Source organism: Cardiocondyla obscurior, unplaced genomic scaffold (assembly GCF_019399895.1).
Source record: "Cardiocondyla obscurior isolate alpha-2009 unplaced genomic scaffold, Cobs3.1 scaffold38_0_513239, whole genome shotgun sequence".
NCBI lineage: Eukaryota > Metazoa > Arthropoda > Insecta > Hymenoptera > Formicidae > Cardiocondyla > Cardiocondyla obscurior.
The window spans coordinates 293,713-305,818 of NW_027228789.1; positions in this window are offsets into that span (position 1 = coordinate 293,713).

The following is a 12,106-nucleotide window of genomic DNA, read 5'->3' on the forward strand; positions in this document are numbered from 1 at the left end:
TCGATACCGCAGACGAACCGTTGGTAACATCTATTCGACAAAAGTTGCAAACATCAGAAGGTTGAAAGACTCTTCAAACTCATTATGGACCGTTGGGGCAAAAGTATCTAGGCGCTGTTTTGAGCGGAAAAAAATCTATTAACATCATAGCGTTTACGGAGTTTATTTCAACGACAATGGAACAATGATTGGCAACAAGCGTGTTGATTTAGATAAAAACGATAATATATTGATAGATGGTAAAAAGTATTCGGGAACAGTGGGACTTTATGAATTGATTTTTATGAGATTTCCCGATGAGAGCAGTTATACTGATACCGATAAAAAAAATTATAAAAGTATACTCATGGCAACGAATGCACATAAACGTGACTACAATTCTCAAAATCAAGTAAAGAGTAACAAGGATCTGTAGTAATAATAGAAGTTAGAATTCTTAGTAGCAATTTAATCAATATCACGTAGCGAAATATCATATCATATTAATTTTAATTCGGCGTACTCCTATCTCCTTGTGCAAAATCCCTAACTTGGCCTTGGTGCAAGGCTAGCGGTGTAAGTTGCATCGAGCGAGTAGTCTCGCCTCATCATTGTAACAGAACGGAGGTCCGCTCTAATCAATAAATTCTTTTTTGAAGCATTCTTTAAATCAATTTTTACTTTACAATTTATCTGAATCCCTTACAAAATCAGAAGTGGGATCGAGACTCCGAATTCCTCAGGTAAAAACGAGGAGAAGTGATTTCGAATATCTCAAAGGAGATCGAAATAAGTTTGAAGTGAATAAGTTGTGCGCGAAAGCGTGAATTGGAACTGTGAATTGTATGAGTCAAGGAATCGTTATGAGAGATCCTAGTACATTCACTGTTACGACATTAAAGGATAAGCTGCGTGAGCTAAACCTGGCTACAACAGGCATTAAAAATGAGTTAATCAAGAGGCTTCAAGAAGCGGATCCGTCAGGACAATGGATCATAGATCTTGATTCAACGGAGGTAGACGCGTCGGAAGAAGAGCGAAGTGAAACCTCGAGTCCGAGTGGGGCAGCAGACGACCGGGAAAATCCACCTGGTAGAGAAGAAATGCTCAGAAGGGAAAATGAGTTAGCGAAAAGAGAACGATCTTTGATGGCTCGAGAATTGGACGTTATGCGAAGAGAAAATGAGCAGTTACGCGTTTTGACACAAGTATCGCAAAACGAAAGTTTCAGTGCGTCAACCTACAAGATTAGTTTGACTAGTTTAAAGGAACTGTTACCGGCCTTCAGTGGAAAATACGGAACTTTTCAGAAATGGAAAGAGCAGTTGACGTTGGTAAAGCGAACGTACCAACTGGACGACGGTATGACAAAACTACTGATAGGAGCAAAACTAGAAGGAGATGCAATCGAGTGGTTCCATTCGGTACCGGAGCACCTTTCTATAACTCTTCAGGACCTGTTAGGACGTATGGAGATAATGTATGATCAGCGTGAAAAGAAGTTGACCCTACGAAGAGAATTCGAAAAAAAAAAATGGAATTATGGCGAAACGTTTGCCGAGTATTATCACAAGAAAGTTATTCTTGCCAATAAGGTTCCGATAAGCGAAGAGGAGATGGTAGATTACATCATTGAGGGAATTCCAGATGACTCCATCAGACGACAGGCAATGATGCTGCGATTCGTGGATAAAGAAGCAATGCTACACGGAATGGAAAACATCTCGCTGCCTACAGAACATAAAACGCAACAAAAAATGGAAAAAGGGGCGACCAAGATAACAGGCAAAACAACGGGTGCATATAAGAAAAGTAGTGGTGAAGTGAATGTGAAAACAGAAGTGCGGTGCTATAATTGCAACGCGGAAGGTCATATGGCAAACAAGTGTCCGATGCCTAAGCGAGAAAGAGGAGCTTGCTTCAAGTGTTACCAGATGGGTCACCGAGCCAAGGACTGCCCGATAAAAGGACGCCCGAAGAAAGAAGTTAACAGCGTGTCAACCACCAGAGGAGACGAAAAAAGCGACGGCATGTCAAATGGCGAGAGAAGCGAAATTATTAATAGCGTGTCTAATAGCGAGATTAAGGACTTTCATAGAAAAGTAAGTTATGAACTTGTAGATAAAGCAAATGATATGAAGATTTCTCTAGAACTCGATACGTTATTAGATACCGGTAGTCCTATAAGTTTTATTAAAGAAACTCTCGTGCCACCAAAATTTGTAAGACCTGTTTCATCGGATAAAAATATGTATTGCGGATTAAATAATAGTAAACTACAAATAAAAGGAAGTAAAAGCAAATATAATATTAAACCGGAAAGAAGCAAAGTGTGTAATAATAATGGTTGTTACAGAACGTTCAATGAAGGCATCAGTTGTAATCGGTCGAGACCTGCTAATACAATTTTTTGGAAAAGAAAAGTCAGATGGCAAAATCTCAGAAGATGAAGTGATAAAGGAAATATTGCAAATATCCATAGACGAAGTAAATTGTGATATAAAAAAACGATAAACATTAATCAAAAATAAGTCCCGAAATACAAGTATCCGTTAAGAAACTATTTGAAAATGAATATGTAAAACCCGATAGGCCAGAAAAACCAAAGGTTGACGCGGAACTTTGTTTAAAATTACGAGAGAATAAGCCATTTAACTTTCCTTCAAACCGGCCTTCTTATGCAGAAAAAGGGAGCTTCGAGTATTATTAGATTCGTTAGTTGAAAAAAATTATACGCCCAAGCGAATCGGAATATGCATCTCCGGTTGTGTTAGTACGTAAAAAAACAGGAGATATACGACTATGTGTAGATTTTCGCGAATTAAACAAACTATTGGTTAAGGATAATTATCCATTGCCAAACATAGAGGATTTGATAGATTCATTGTATAACAAAAAACTTTACAAAGTTAGACTTGTGGATTTTACCACATTAAAATGTCAAAAGATTCAGTAAAATATACCGCGTTTGTAACGCCGTTAGGGTTTGTTTTGCGTATGCCGTTTGGTTTAGTAGCCTCCCGTTTTCAGCGTTATATTAATCAAATATTGTCTAATCTCATTCGAGAATCGAAGGTGATAGTTTATATGGATGATATTTTAGTAATATCGGAAACAATTGAGCAACATTTAAATATATTGCGACAGGTGTTTAGATTATTTGTAACAAATAAACTCGAATTAAGAATCGATAAGTGTATTTTCCTCCAAACAGAAATAGAATTTGTCGGGTATTTGATTACAGGCACCGGAGTAAAACCAACTAAGGCAGGAATAGAATCCGTAAAAAGAATTCCAGTACCGCGTAATATTAAGGAGGTACATAGTTTTGTCGCTTTATGTTCCTATTTTAGAAAATTTATTCAATCCTTCTCGTTGATTGCTAAGCCACTGTACGAATTATTACGTAAAAATGTGACATTTACCTTCGGACCGCGTGAATTAAAAGCATACGAGGAATTAAAGATTAAATTAACACAGGCACCTGTACTAGCGATATACAATCCAAATAGCGAAACAGAGCTACACTGCGACGCGAGTACGAGCGGTTTCGGGGCAGTATTAATGCAACAAGGTAAAGACAAATATTTTCATCCAGTCTTCTTTTTCTCAAAACGAACTACAGACGCAGAAAGTAAATATCATAGTTTTGAATTGGAAATGTTATGTATAATATATGCCCTGCGACGATTTAGAGTTTACTTAAATGGAATTAAATTTAAGATAGTTACGGATTGTAATGCGTTAGCCTTAGCAATTAAGAAAAAAGAAATAAATCCTCGAATAAGTCGATGGGTGTTAGAATTAATGAATTATGATTATACAACCGAGCATAGACCCGGAAAACGAATGGGACATGCAGATGCGTTAAGTCGATTGCCACACGAAATAATGGTAATCACCGATAATCCGTTCGAATTAAACCTTGCTCTTAGTCAAAGTCGAGACGCCAAATTATGCGAATTAAAAGATATATTACAAAAAACGGAAGACTCGGTCTTTGAAATGCGAAACGGAATCATATTCAGAAAACGTAACAAAGATTTATTGTTTTATGTACCACATGCGATGGAGATACATATAATGCAAAAATATCACGATCATATGGGACATTTAGCAGTAGAAAAAACCTATGATAATATATCTAAAAGCTATTGGTTTCCAAATATGAAAGAGAAAGTTAAGAATTATATTTTAAATTGTTTAAAATGCATTGCATATTCTCCTGCCGACGGAAAAAAGGAAGGAAATTTACATTGTATCCCTAAGGGTGAAACTCTCTTTGACGTATATCATATCGACCATTACGGTCCGATAGATAAAGAGCGATTAGCTAAACGATATATGTTAGTAGTTATTGACGCATTTACGAAATTTGTTAAATTGTATCCGACTAAGACTACCGCGACTCAAGAAGTAATAAGTCAACTACAAACACATTTCTGTAATTATAGTAGACCGCGTATCATAATATCCGACAGAGGGACAGCTTTTACTTCAAGCGATTTTGAAACATTTTGTAAAGAAAATAATATTTGGCATATCCTTACCGCTACACAATCGCCTCAAGCAAATGGACAAGTTGAACGCGTAAATCGTGTTATAGGACCTATGATAGGAAAACTTATAAATAATGACGAAAAGTTATATTGGTACAAGATAATTTGGGATATTGAATTTGCATTAAATAATACTATTCATAAAACAACAAGGGAAACACAAGACTTTTGTTTGGGGTAGAGCAAAAAGGAAAAATTATAGATGCTATACGAGAATATCTGAACTTAAACCTTACCGATAACGATCGAGATCTGCAATTAATGCGTGCAAGAGCGGCGGATAGAATAATGCGAAGCCAAAAATATAATAAGGAATATTTTGATAAAAGCGTAAACCAGCTAAAAATACGAAGTAGGAGATTTTGTTATGATAAAAAATATCGAAACTACTCCCGGAACGTCTCATAAAATTATACCTAAATATAAAGGACCGTATGAGATATGTCGCGTTTTAAGAAATAATCGATACGTAATTAAAGATGTAAAGGAACATCAGATGTCTCAAAAACCGTACGAAGGTACGTGGGAAGCTGCAAACATAAGACCATGGAAAAATTGCGGTGAACTTTGAGGACAAAGTATGGTCAGGACTGGCCGAAAATTGTAGTAATAATAGAAGTTAGAATTCTTAGTAGCAATTTAATCAATATCACGTAGCGAAATATCATATCATATTAATTTTAATTCGGCGTACTCCTATCTCCTTGTGCAAAATCCCCTAACTTGGCCTTGGTGCAAAGGCTAGCGGTGTAAGTTGCATCGAGCGAGTAGTCTCGCCTCATCATTGTAACAGAACGGAGGTCCGCTCTAATCAATAAATTCTTTTTTGAAGCATTCTTTAAATCAATTTTTACTTTACAATTTATCTGAATCCCTTACAGATCATAAATATAAGAATATAATCGCTTCTGTGCTGAGTAAAAAAATTGGACAAGGTATACCATACGCTGTAACATTAAACAATAACAAAATCGATTATGTTCATTGGGATGATCCAAACGAGCTCGTAGATCGTCTTCGATTGCTCGAAGCCTCATGTTACGCGGGTCATAACGCTCATGACAATGAGATTTTATCAATTATTGAGGAACTTCGCGAAGTGGGGCTTATTATAAATTGAAGTATGCATACACAATTTAATCATTTGTAACACCCCTTTCTCCCCTCCGTGTGGCCGGACACGGTCAAGCGTCGCCACGATATTCGGCGAGTGTCGCGTGCGTTCAGGGCCGGCCGGGGTGTCGCGGGAAGGAACAAATTACTTCAAGTCTCGTCTTTTCGAGTTGACTATTTACATTTATTTTTAGCTCTTATATTTACAATATGTACAGCTGTTCCGCCGCGGTGCTTGTCGCACGAACGACGTAAACAGAGTCGCCGGCGGTCGCGCGAGTTTCGCTTTTCTTATACGCACGTTTTTATAACGCGGCGCCTATCGCACGGGTGACGCAAACAGTATCGTCGTCGGTCGCGTGAATTCGCGCGCGTGGATATAATACCGTGCCCTCCCTATGCTGGACCGCGGTTTTCCTTAGGAACGGGAGCGCGGGGGCAATCGCCGAGAACGCTCAGCAGAGGCAAAGTACTCTTTACCTCAGGACTGCGCCACGCTCGCTAGGAACCGCCGATGCGGCTGGAGATGCTGCCCGGGCGTCGTCCACGGGATAAACCGAGAACGCTCGGCGGAGGCGAAGCACGCTTCACCCCGCTTTATCCGCTGTGGCCGGCGACCTGGGAGCTTCGGAGGAAAGGAGGCGGTGTCGCGGCCAAGAACTCTTGGCGAAGGCCGAGAACGCTCGACCCTCGTGCTTAGCGACTCCTGGGTGATTCGGTTGTCTAGGAAGCTACTGAGCGGAGGCCCGGAACGGAGCTCAGTGGATCGGAAGACTGCTCTCGATCGCTCGGTACCCGGCCTTTTTATTCGGTGTTTCGCGTGGCCCGGGGTGTTCGGGTTCCCGGGGGTTGGCGTCGCAGCGCCCGTCGCGATCGTAAAAAGTATTAATTTTCGCGCGACGCGGGACGGTGGTACGTTTACCGAGAACGGTGCGCGTTACTTATTGCGGTGTATTAAAAAAGGGTCGGGGCGCACCGCGCCCCTATTCCGTCGGACGATGTTCGGTCCGACGGTCCGCCACTGTTTTGCCGGGACGAGGTAGATGCCTACCTCGTTACATCACCCTTCCTACAGATGCCTGAATTTTGAGGCATTTAGCAATTTATTTTAATTTTGCCGATCGTACTCGCCCCGCCCGTCGAAACGGATGCCATCGCTGGCGGCCGACGCGCTTTGTATTCCCGGGAGATGCGCCGAGAATGTGGCACGTCCACGATTACACCGGGGGCCACCTCTACTGGGATCGGCGGCGGTGGTAATGGCCCCATGACTCGTAGAGGTTCCAGCGTGGGATGCTGACGCCAGGTCTCCTCCTCCCGTATCGCCGCGGTATGCGAATCACTCCTCGTTGATTCCAGGCTCCGCGGGATCGTACCTTTCTCTAGTGGTTTATTTCCGCGAGTATATCCTGCTCCATGGCTGGTGTTATCGCAAGTGAGCCGGTGTACCGCTGTCGTCCGGCTCTCGGTATCGTCCTCTTCCTCGTCGTCCTCGTTGTTGTCATCCGCGTCTTTGTTGATATCGGTTGCCTGTTCTGGCGTAACGCTCTTAAGGTCCTTTACGTGTACGTGCCGGTACCAACGGCCGTTTGGACCTTTCAGATCGACGATAACGGGCGATATTATTTTTCGTACTTCGAACGGGCCGGCATATTTGGGAGCTAATTTTGCATTGAATGCCGCTCCTTTATCTGACAGCGGGTGTTCCCGCCGCCACACGCTTTCTCCGATTTGCGGCCGCCACGGACGTCGTCGGAGATTATAATATTTCTCCTGTCTTTGGAATGCCCGGGCCAATCTTACGCGGACAAATTCGTGCGCTTCCTGCAAACGCCGGTGCGTTTCGGTGACAGGGCCCGTATTTTTGCTCGGTTCGGTCGGTTGCCGTAGTTCTCGGCCGTAATTTAGGTACGCAGGGGTGTAACCGGTCGCGTCGTGTGTCGCTGTATTAAAGGCGAATTGTAGCGCTTCTATTTTTTCATCCCACGCTCGGTGTTTATGCCCGACGTACTGTGCGATCATGGTTTTGACTGTCCGGTTCGTCCGTTCCACCGGATTGCATTGCGGTGAATACGGCGGTGTTAGGCGGTGGGTGATTCCCATAGATCGCAACAGAGTTTCGAGCTGGTCGGATCGGAACTGCGTCCCGTTGTCAGACGTGACAATTTCCGGACACCCGTGTCGCAGGATTACGGCTTCGGTTAACGCTCGCGTGACGCTCGGAGCCGTCGCTTTCGATAGGGCTCTAATTTCGATCCATTTCGTAAATCGGTCTTGGAGATTTAGTAGCCATACGTGGCCGCGCTTCGACCTGGGGAGGGGCCCGACGAGGTCGATTGACACATGTTGCCACGGGCGTTCGACCGGTGTGGCATGTAATAAGCCGGGCGGCTTTTGTTGTGACGCTTTGTAGGCCAAGCAGTTTTTGCATCCGCGCACGTACCGGGTGATCTCGCGAAACATCCCGGGCCAATAGTAGTGTTCGGCGATACGCGCGATTGTTTTGGCGATACCCAGGTGGCCGGCAGTCGGCTCGTCGTGGTAACGCGTTAATATTTCCTGGCGATGGTCACGCGGTACGCATTCCTTCCATTCGTCGTCCGGCGACACTTCTTTAAAATCGAGGCGGTGTAATATATGTCGGTACAGTTTCCCGTCGACTATTCGGAAGTCAGGAGCGTCTCGCGGGTGCTGTGTAACGGTACGTCGCATGCGGTCGTACCACCCGCACGTGCTCGTTGCTATGCTAATTAAAATCGGTTGTCTAGACAGAGCGTCCGCGACTCGGTTTAGCGTACCTTTACGGTATTTAATGTCGAACGAATACTGTTGCAGCTCGAATGCCCATCGCCCCAGTCTACCTGATGGTGACTCGAGCTTCTGCAACCAACGTAATGATTGATGATCGGTGATAACCGTAAATTGATACCCCTCAATGTACCCCCGCATTTTCCGCACACCCCATAGGACCGCGAGGCACTCGAGTTCGGTGGCGGTGTAATTTTTCTCGGCGGTATTGAGCGTCCGACTGGCATACGCTATTACACGCTCCCCCTCGGGAAAATATTGTGTTAAAACGGCCCCCAACCCCGCGACGCTTGCGTCTGTCTGTAATATAAATCGCCGCGTAAAGTCCGGACAAGCTAAGACGGGTGCCGTTGTTAATGTGCGTTTTAATTTTTCCCAGGCTTCATGTTGCTCGGTTCCCCACGCGAACCGCGCGTTTTTCTTTGTGAGGCTCGTTAACGGTGCCGCGATTGTCGCGAAGTTTTCGATGAAACGTCGGTACCACGAGGCCATCCCAAGGAATTGCCTCACCTGTCGGACCGTTTGTGGGCGGGGTATGGCGGTGATAGCGGCCGTTTTTTCCGCGTCGGTGCTTATTCCTTCTCGTGTAATTACGTGGCCGAGGTACTTTATGCGGTCGGTGCAAAAATTGCACTTTTCCGGATTTAATCGTAGTCGCGCGGTGCGTAGTCGGCGAAAGACCTCGGTCAATGTATCTAGGTGTTCTCGAAATGTGGCCGTACAGACTACAATATCATCTAAATAGACGAATACCCGCGGTTCTAGTTCCGGCCCGAGCAGTCTATCTAACAGCCTTTGAAAGGTGGCTGGTGCCGAGTGTAATCCGAACGGCATCACGCGGAATTGCATGAGGCCTCTCCCCGGTACCGTGAAGGCCGTAATAGGCCGGCTCTCGGACGTTAATGGCACCTGCCAGTAGCCGTTTTTTAAGTCTAACGTGCTAAAATATCGCGCCCCCCGCAATTTATCAAGGGTGGCTGTAATTTGCGGGAGGGGGTAGGCGTCGGGCTCGGTTACTTCATTGACCTTCCGAAAGTCGATGCAGAAACGCGGTTTTCCGTCTTTTTTCCGTACGATGACCACGGGAGAGCTCCAGGCGCTATGCGACGGTTCAATCACGCCTTCCCGGATCATTTTTTCCACTTCCGCGTCAATCACGGCTTGCATCGCGGGGTTCCTCGGCCGGTACCGCTGTTTAATCGGATATATTCCTGGTTTCGTATGTATCTCGTGAGTAATGATCGGTGTCGGCCCGTGTATTCCCTCGAACCGCTTCATTTCTGCCCGTAGAAAATCACTGAGTTGTGTCTCCTCGTCGCATTGTAACGCGGCCGTCCGCGGTCGATACGTGGGGGTTGCCCGAGGGGGTGGCGGTATTGCATATTTCGTCCGTCCCCATAAGTCGATACCGACGATCATGGGATTGTCGAGCGCGGGTAGAATTTGTATCGCGTGCCGCAGTTTAACGTTGCCTATCGTGATCCTGGCCGTCACGCGTCCGCAGGTCGTCGCGGGGGTCCCGTCCGCGAGCTGCACCTGGCCGTCGTATGGCTCGGATTCGAGGCCGGCACGTCGGAGCGTTTCGGCGGTGTCGGCGCTGATGAATGACGCCTCGGCTCCGGTGTCTAATAGCGCGGTAATAACCTGGCCGTTGATACGGACGGCCAGGTGCGGGCGCGGTGAAAACGAGATTACGGGTCCCGGGGTGCGTCCGCCACTTCCCCGGCCCGTGGGCCGTTTCCCGTCGGAGGATGGCAGTCGCGTGTGAGCACGCCGTCGCGTCCACACTGGGAGCAAAATTTCCGCGGAATTCTGCGGCAGTCGAAACGGGTATGCCCGCGCTGTTTGCACCGCCAACAGCATTCTCGTTTGTCGTAGGGTGCGGGGGTGGTCGCGGCGGCGGTTGAACGCGGTATATTTCGAGCTTCTCGACGGGTCTCTTCGAGGCATCCTTCGATCTCCACAGCCCGGCGGGTTAACTCGTCGATCGTTTTTACGGTTTCTCGGCCAATATGGATTTTAATGCGCGGGTCGGTATTGTCGTACATGATTTCGACCTGTTCCTCGGCTGCGTACCCCCCTACCCGTCGCATCAGCGTCATAACGTCCGTCGCGTATTTGCGGTAATTCTCCCCCTCGCGTTGCCGACGGGATTCAAGCTCGCGTTTTAACTTAGCGCGGTACCGCGGGGGAAAGAATTGCTGTTGGAACGCCTCTCGGAACTCCTCCCAACCACCCCACTGGTCCTTGACGTTCCGGTACCAGAGGATCGCCTCTCCCCGTAACAATTCCGGTAGGCCTCGGATGACCTGATCCCCCGTGAGTCCGTAGCCCTCGCGCAGTTCCTCCACCCGTTCGAGGAACGCGACGGGATCTTTTCCGTCGAAAAAGCACCCCCATTTCCTAATCTGGTTAATGCTTTTGGCGGTATCGTCGTGCGCGGGGACCTCGGCGGTATTTACGGGCAGAGTAGCGGGTCCGGCGGTGTCCGGCATGTCGGTTGGATCGGAAATGATTATTCGCGGGGTCCGAAACTTGTCGGGATTTTGTGCGACGTACTGGCTTAGTCGGGCGCGTAACTCGTCGATGTTTCCCGCTATGTCTAGCGCGTAGATACGTAATTCGGCGGTAAGCTCTGCCTTAGACAACCGATATATCCAATTCCGCGGTACGTCGGTTTTCGGCATTTGTATTCGTTCCTTCCCGGTTAACGTCTTCCCGGTCCCTGTTCGGGCGCCATGTAACACCCCCCTTTCTCCCCTCCGTGTGGCCGGACACGGTCAAGCGACTCGCCACGATATTCGGCGAGTCGTCGCGTGCGTTCAGGGCCGGCCGGGGTGTCCGCGGGAAGGAACGAAATTACTTCAAGTCTCGTGTCTTTTCGAGTTGACTATTTACATTTATTTTTAGCTCTTATATTTACAATATGTACAGCTGTTCCGCCGCGGTGCTTGTCGCACGAACGACGTAAACAGAGTCGCCGGCGGTCGCGCGAGTTTCGCTTTTCTTATACGCACGTTTTTATAACGCGGCGCCTATCGCACGGGTGACGCAAACAGTATCGTCGTCGGTCGCGTGAATTCGCGCGCGTGGATATAATACCGTGCCCTCCCTATGCTGGACCGCGGTTTTCCCTTAGGAACGGGAGCGCGGGGGGCAATCGCCGAGAACGCTCAGCAGAGGCAAAGTACTCTTTACCTCAGGACTGCGCCACGCTCGCTAGGAACCGCCGATGCGGCTGGAGATGCTGCCCGGGCGTCGTCCACGGGATAAACCGAGAACGCTCGGCGGAGGCGAAGCACGCTTCACCCCGCTTTATCCGCTGTGGCCGGCGACCTGGGAGCTTCGGAGGAAAGGAGGCGGTGTCGCGGCCAAGAACTCTTGGCGAAGGCCGAGAACGCTCGACCCTCGTGCTTAGCGACTCCTGGGTGATTCGGTTGTCTAGGAAGCTACTGAGCGGAGGCCCGGAACGGAGCTCAGTGGATCGGAAGACTGCTCTCGATCGCTCGGTACCCGGCCTTTTTATTCGGTGTTTCGCGTGGCCCGGGGTGTTCGGGTTCCCGGGGGTTGGCGTCGCAGCGCCCGTCGCGATCGTAAAAAGTATTAATTTTCGCGCGACGCGGGACGGTGGTACGTTTACCGAGAAC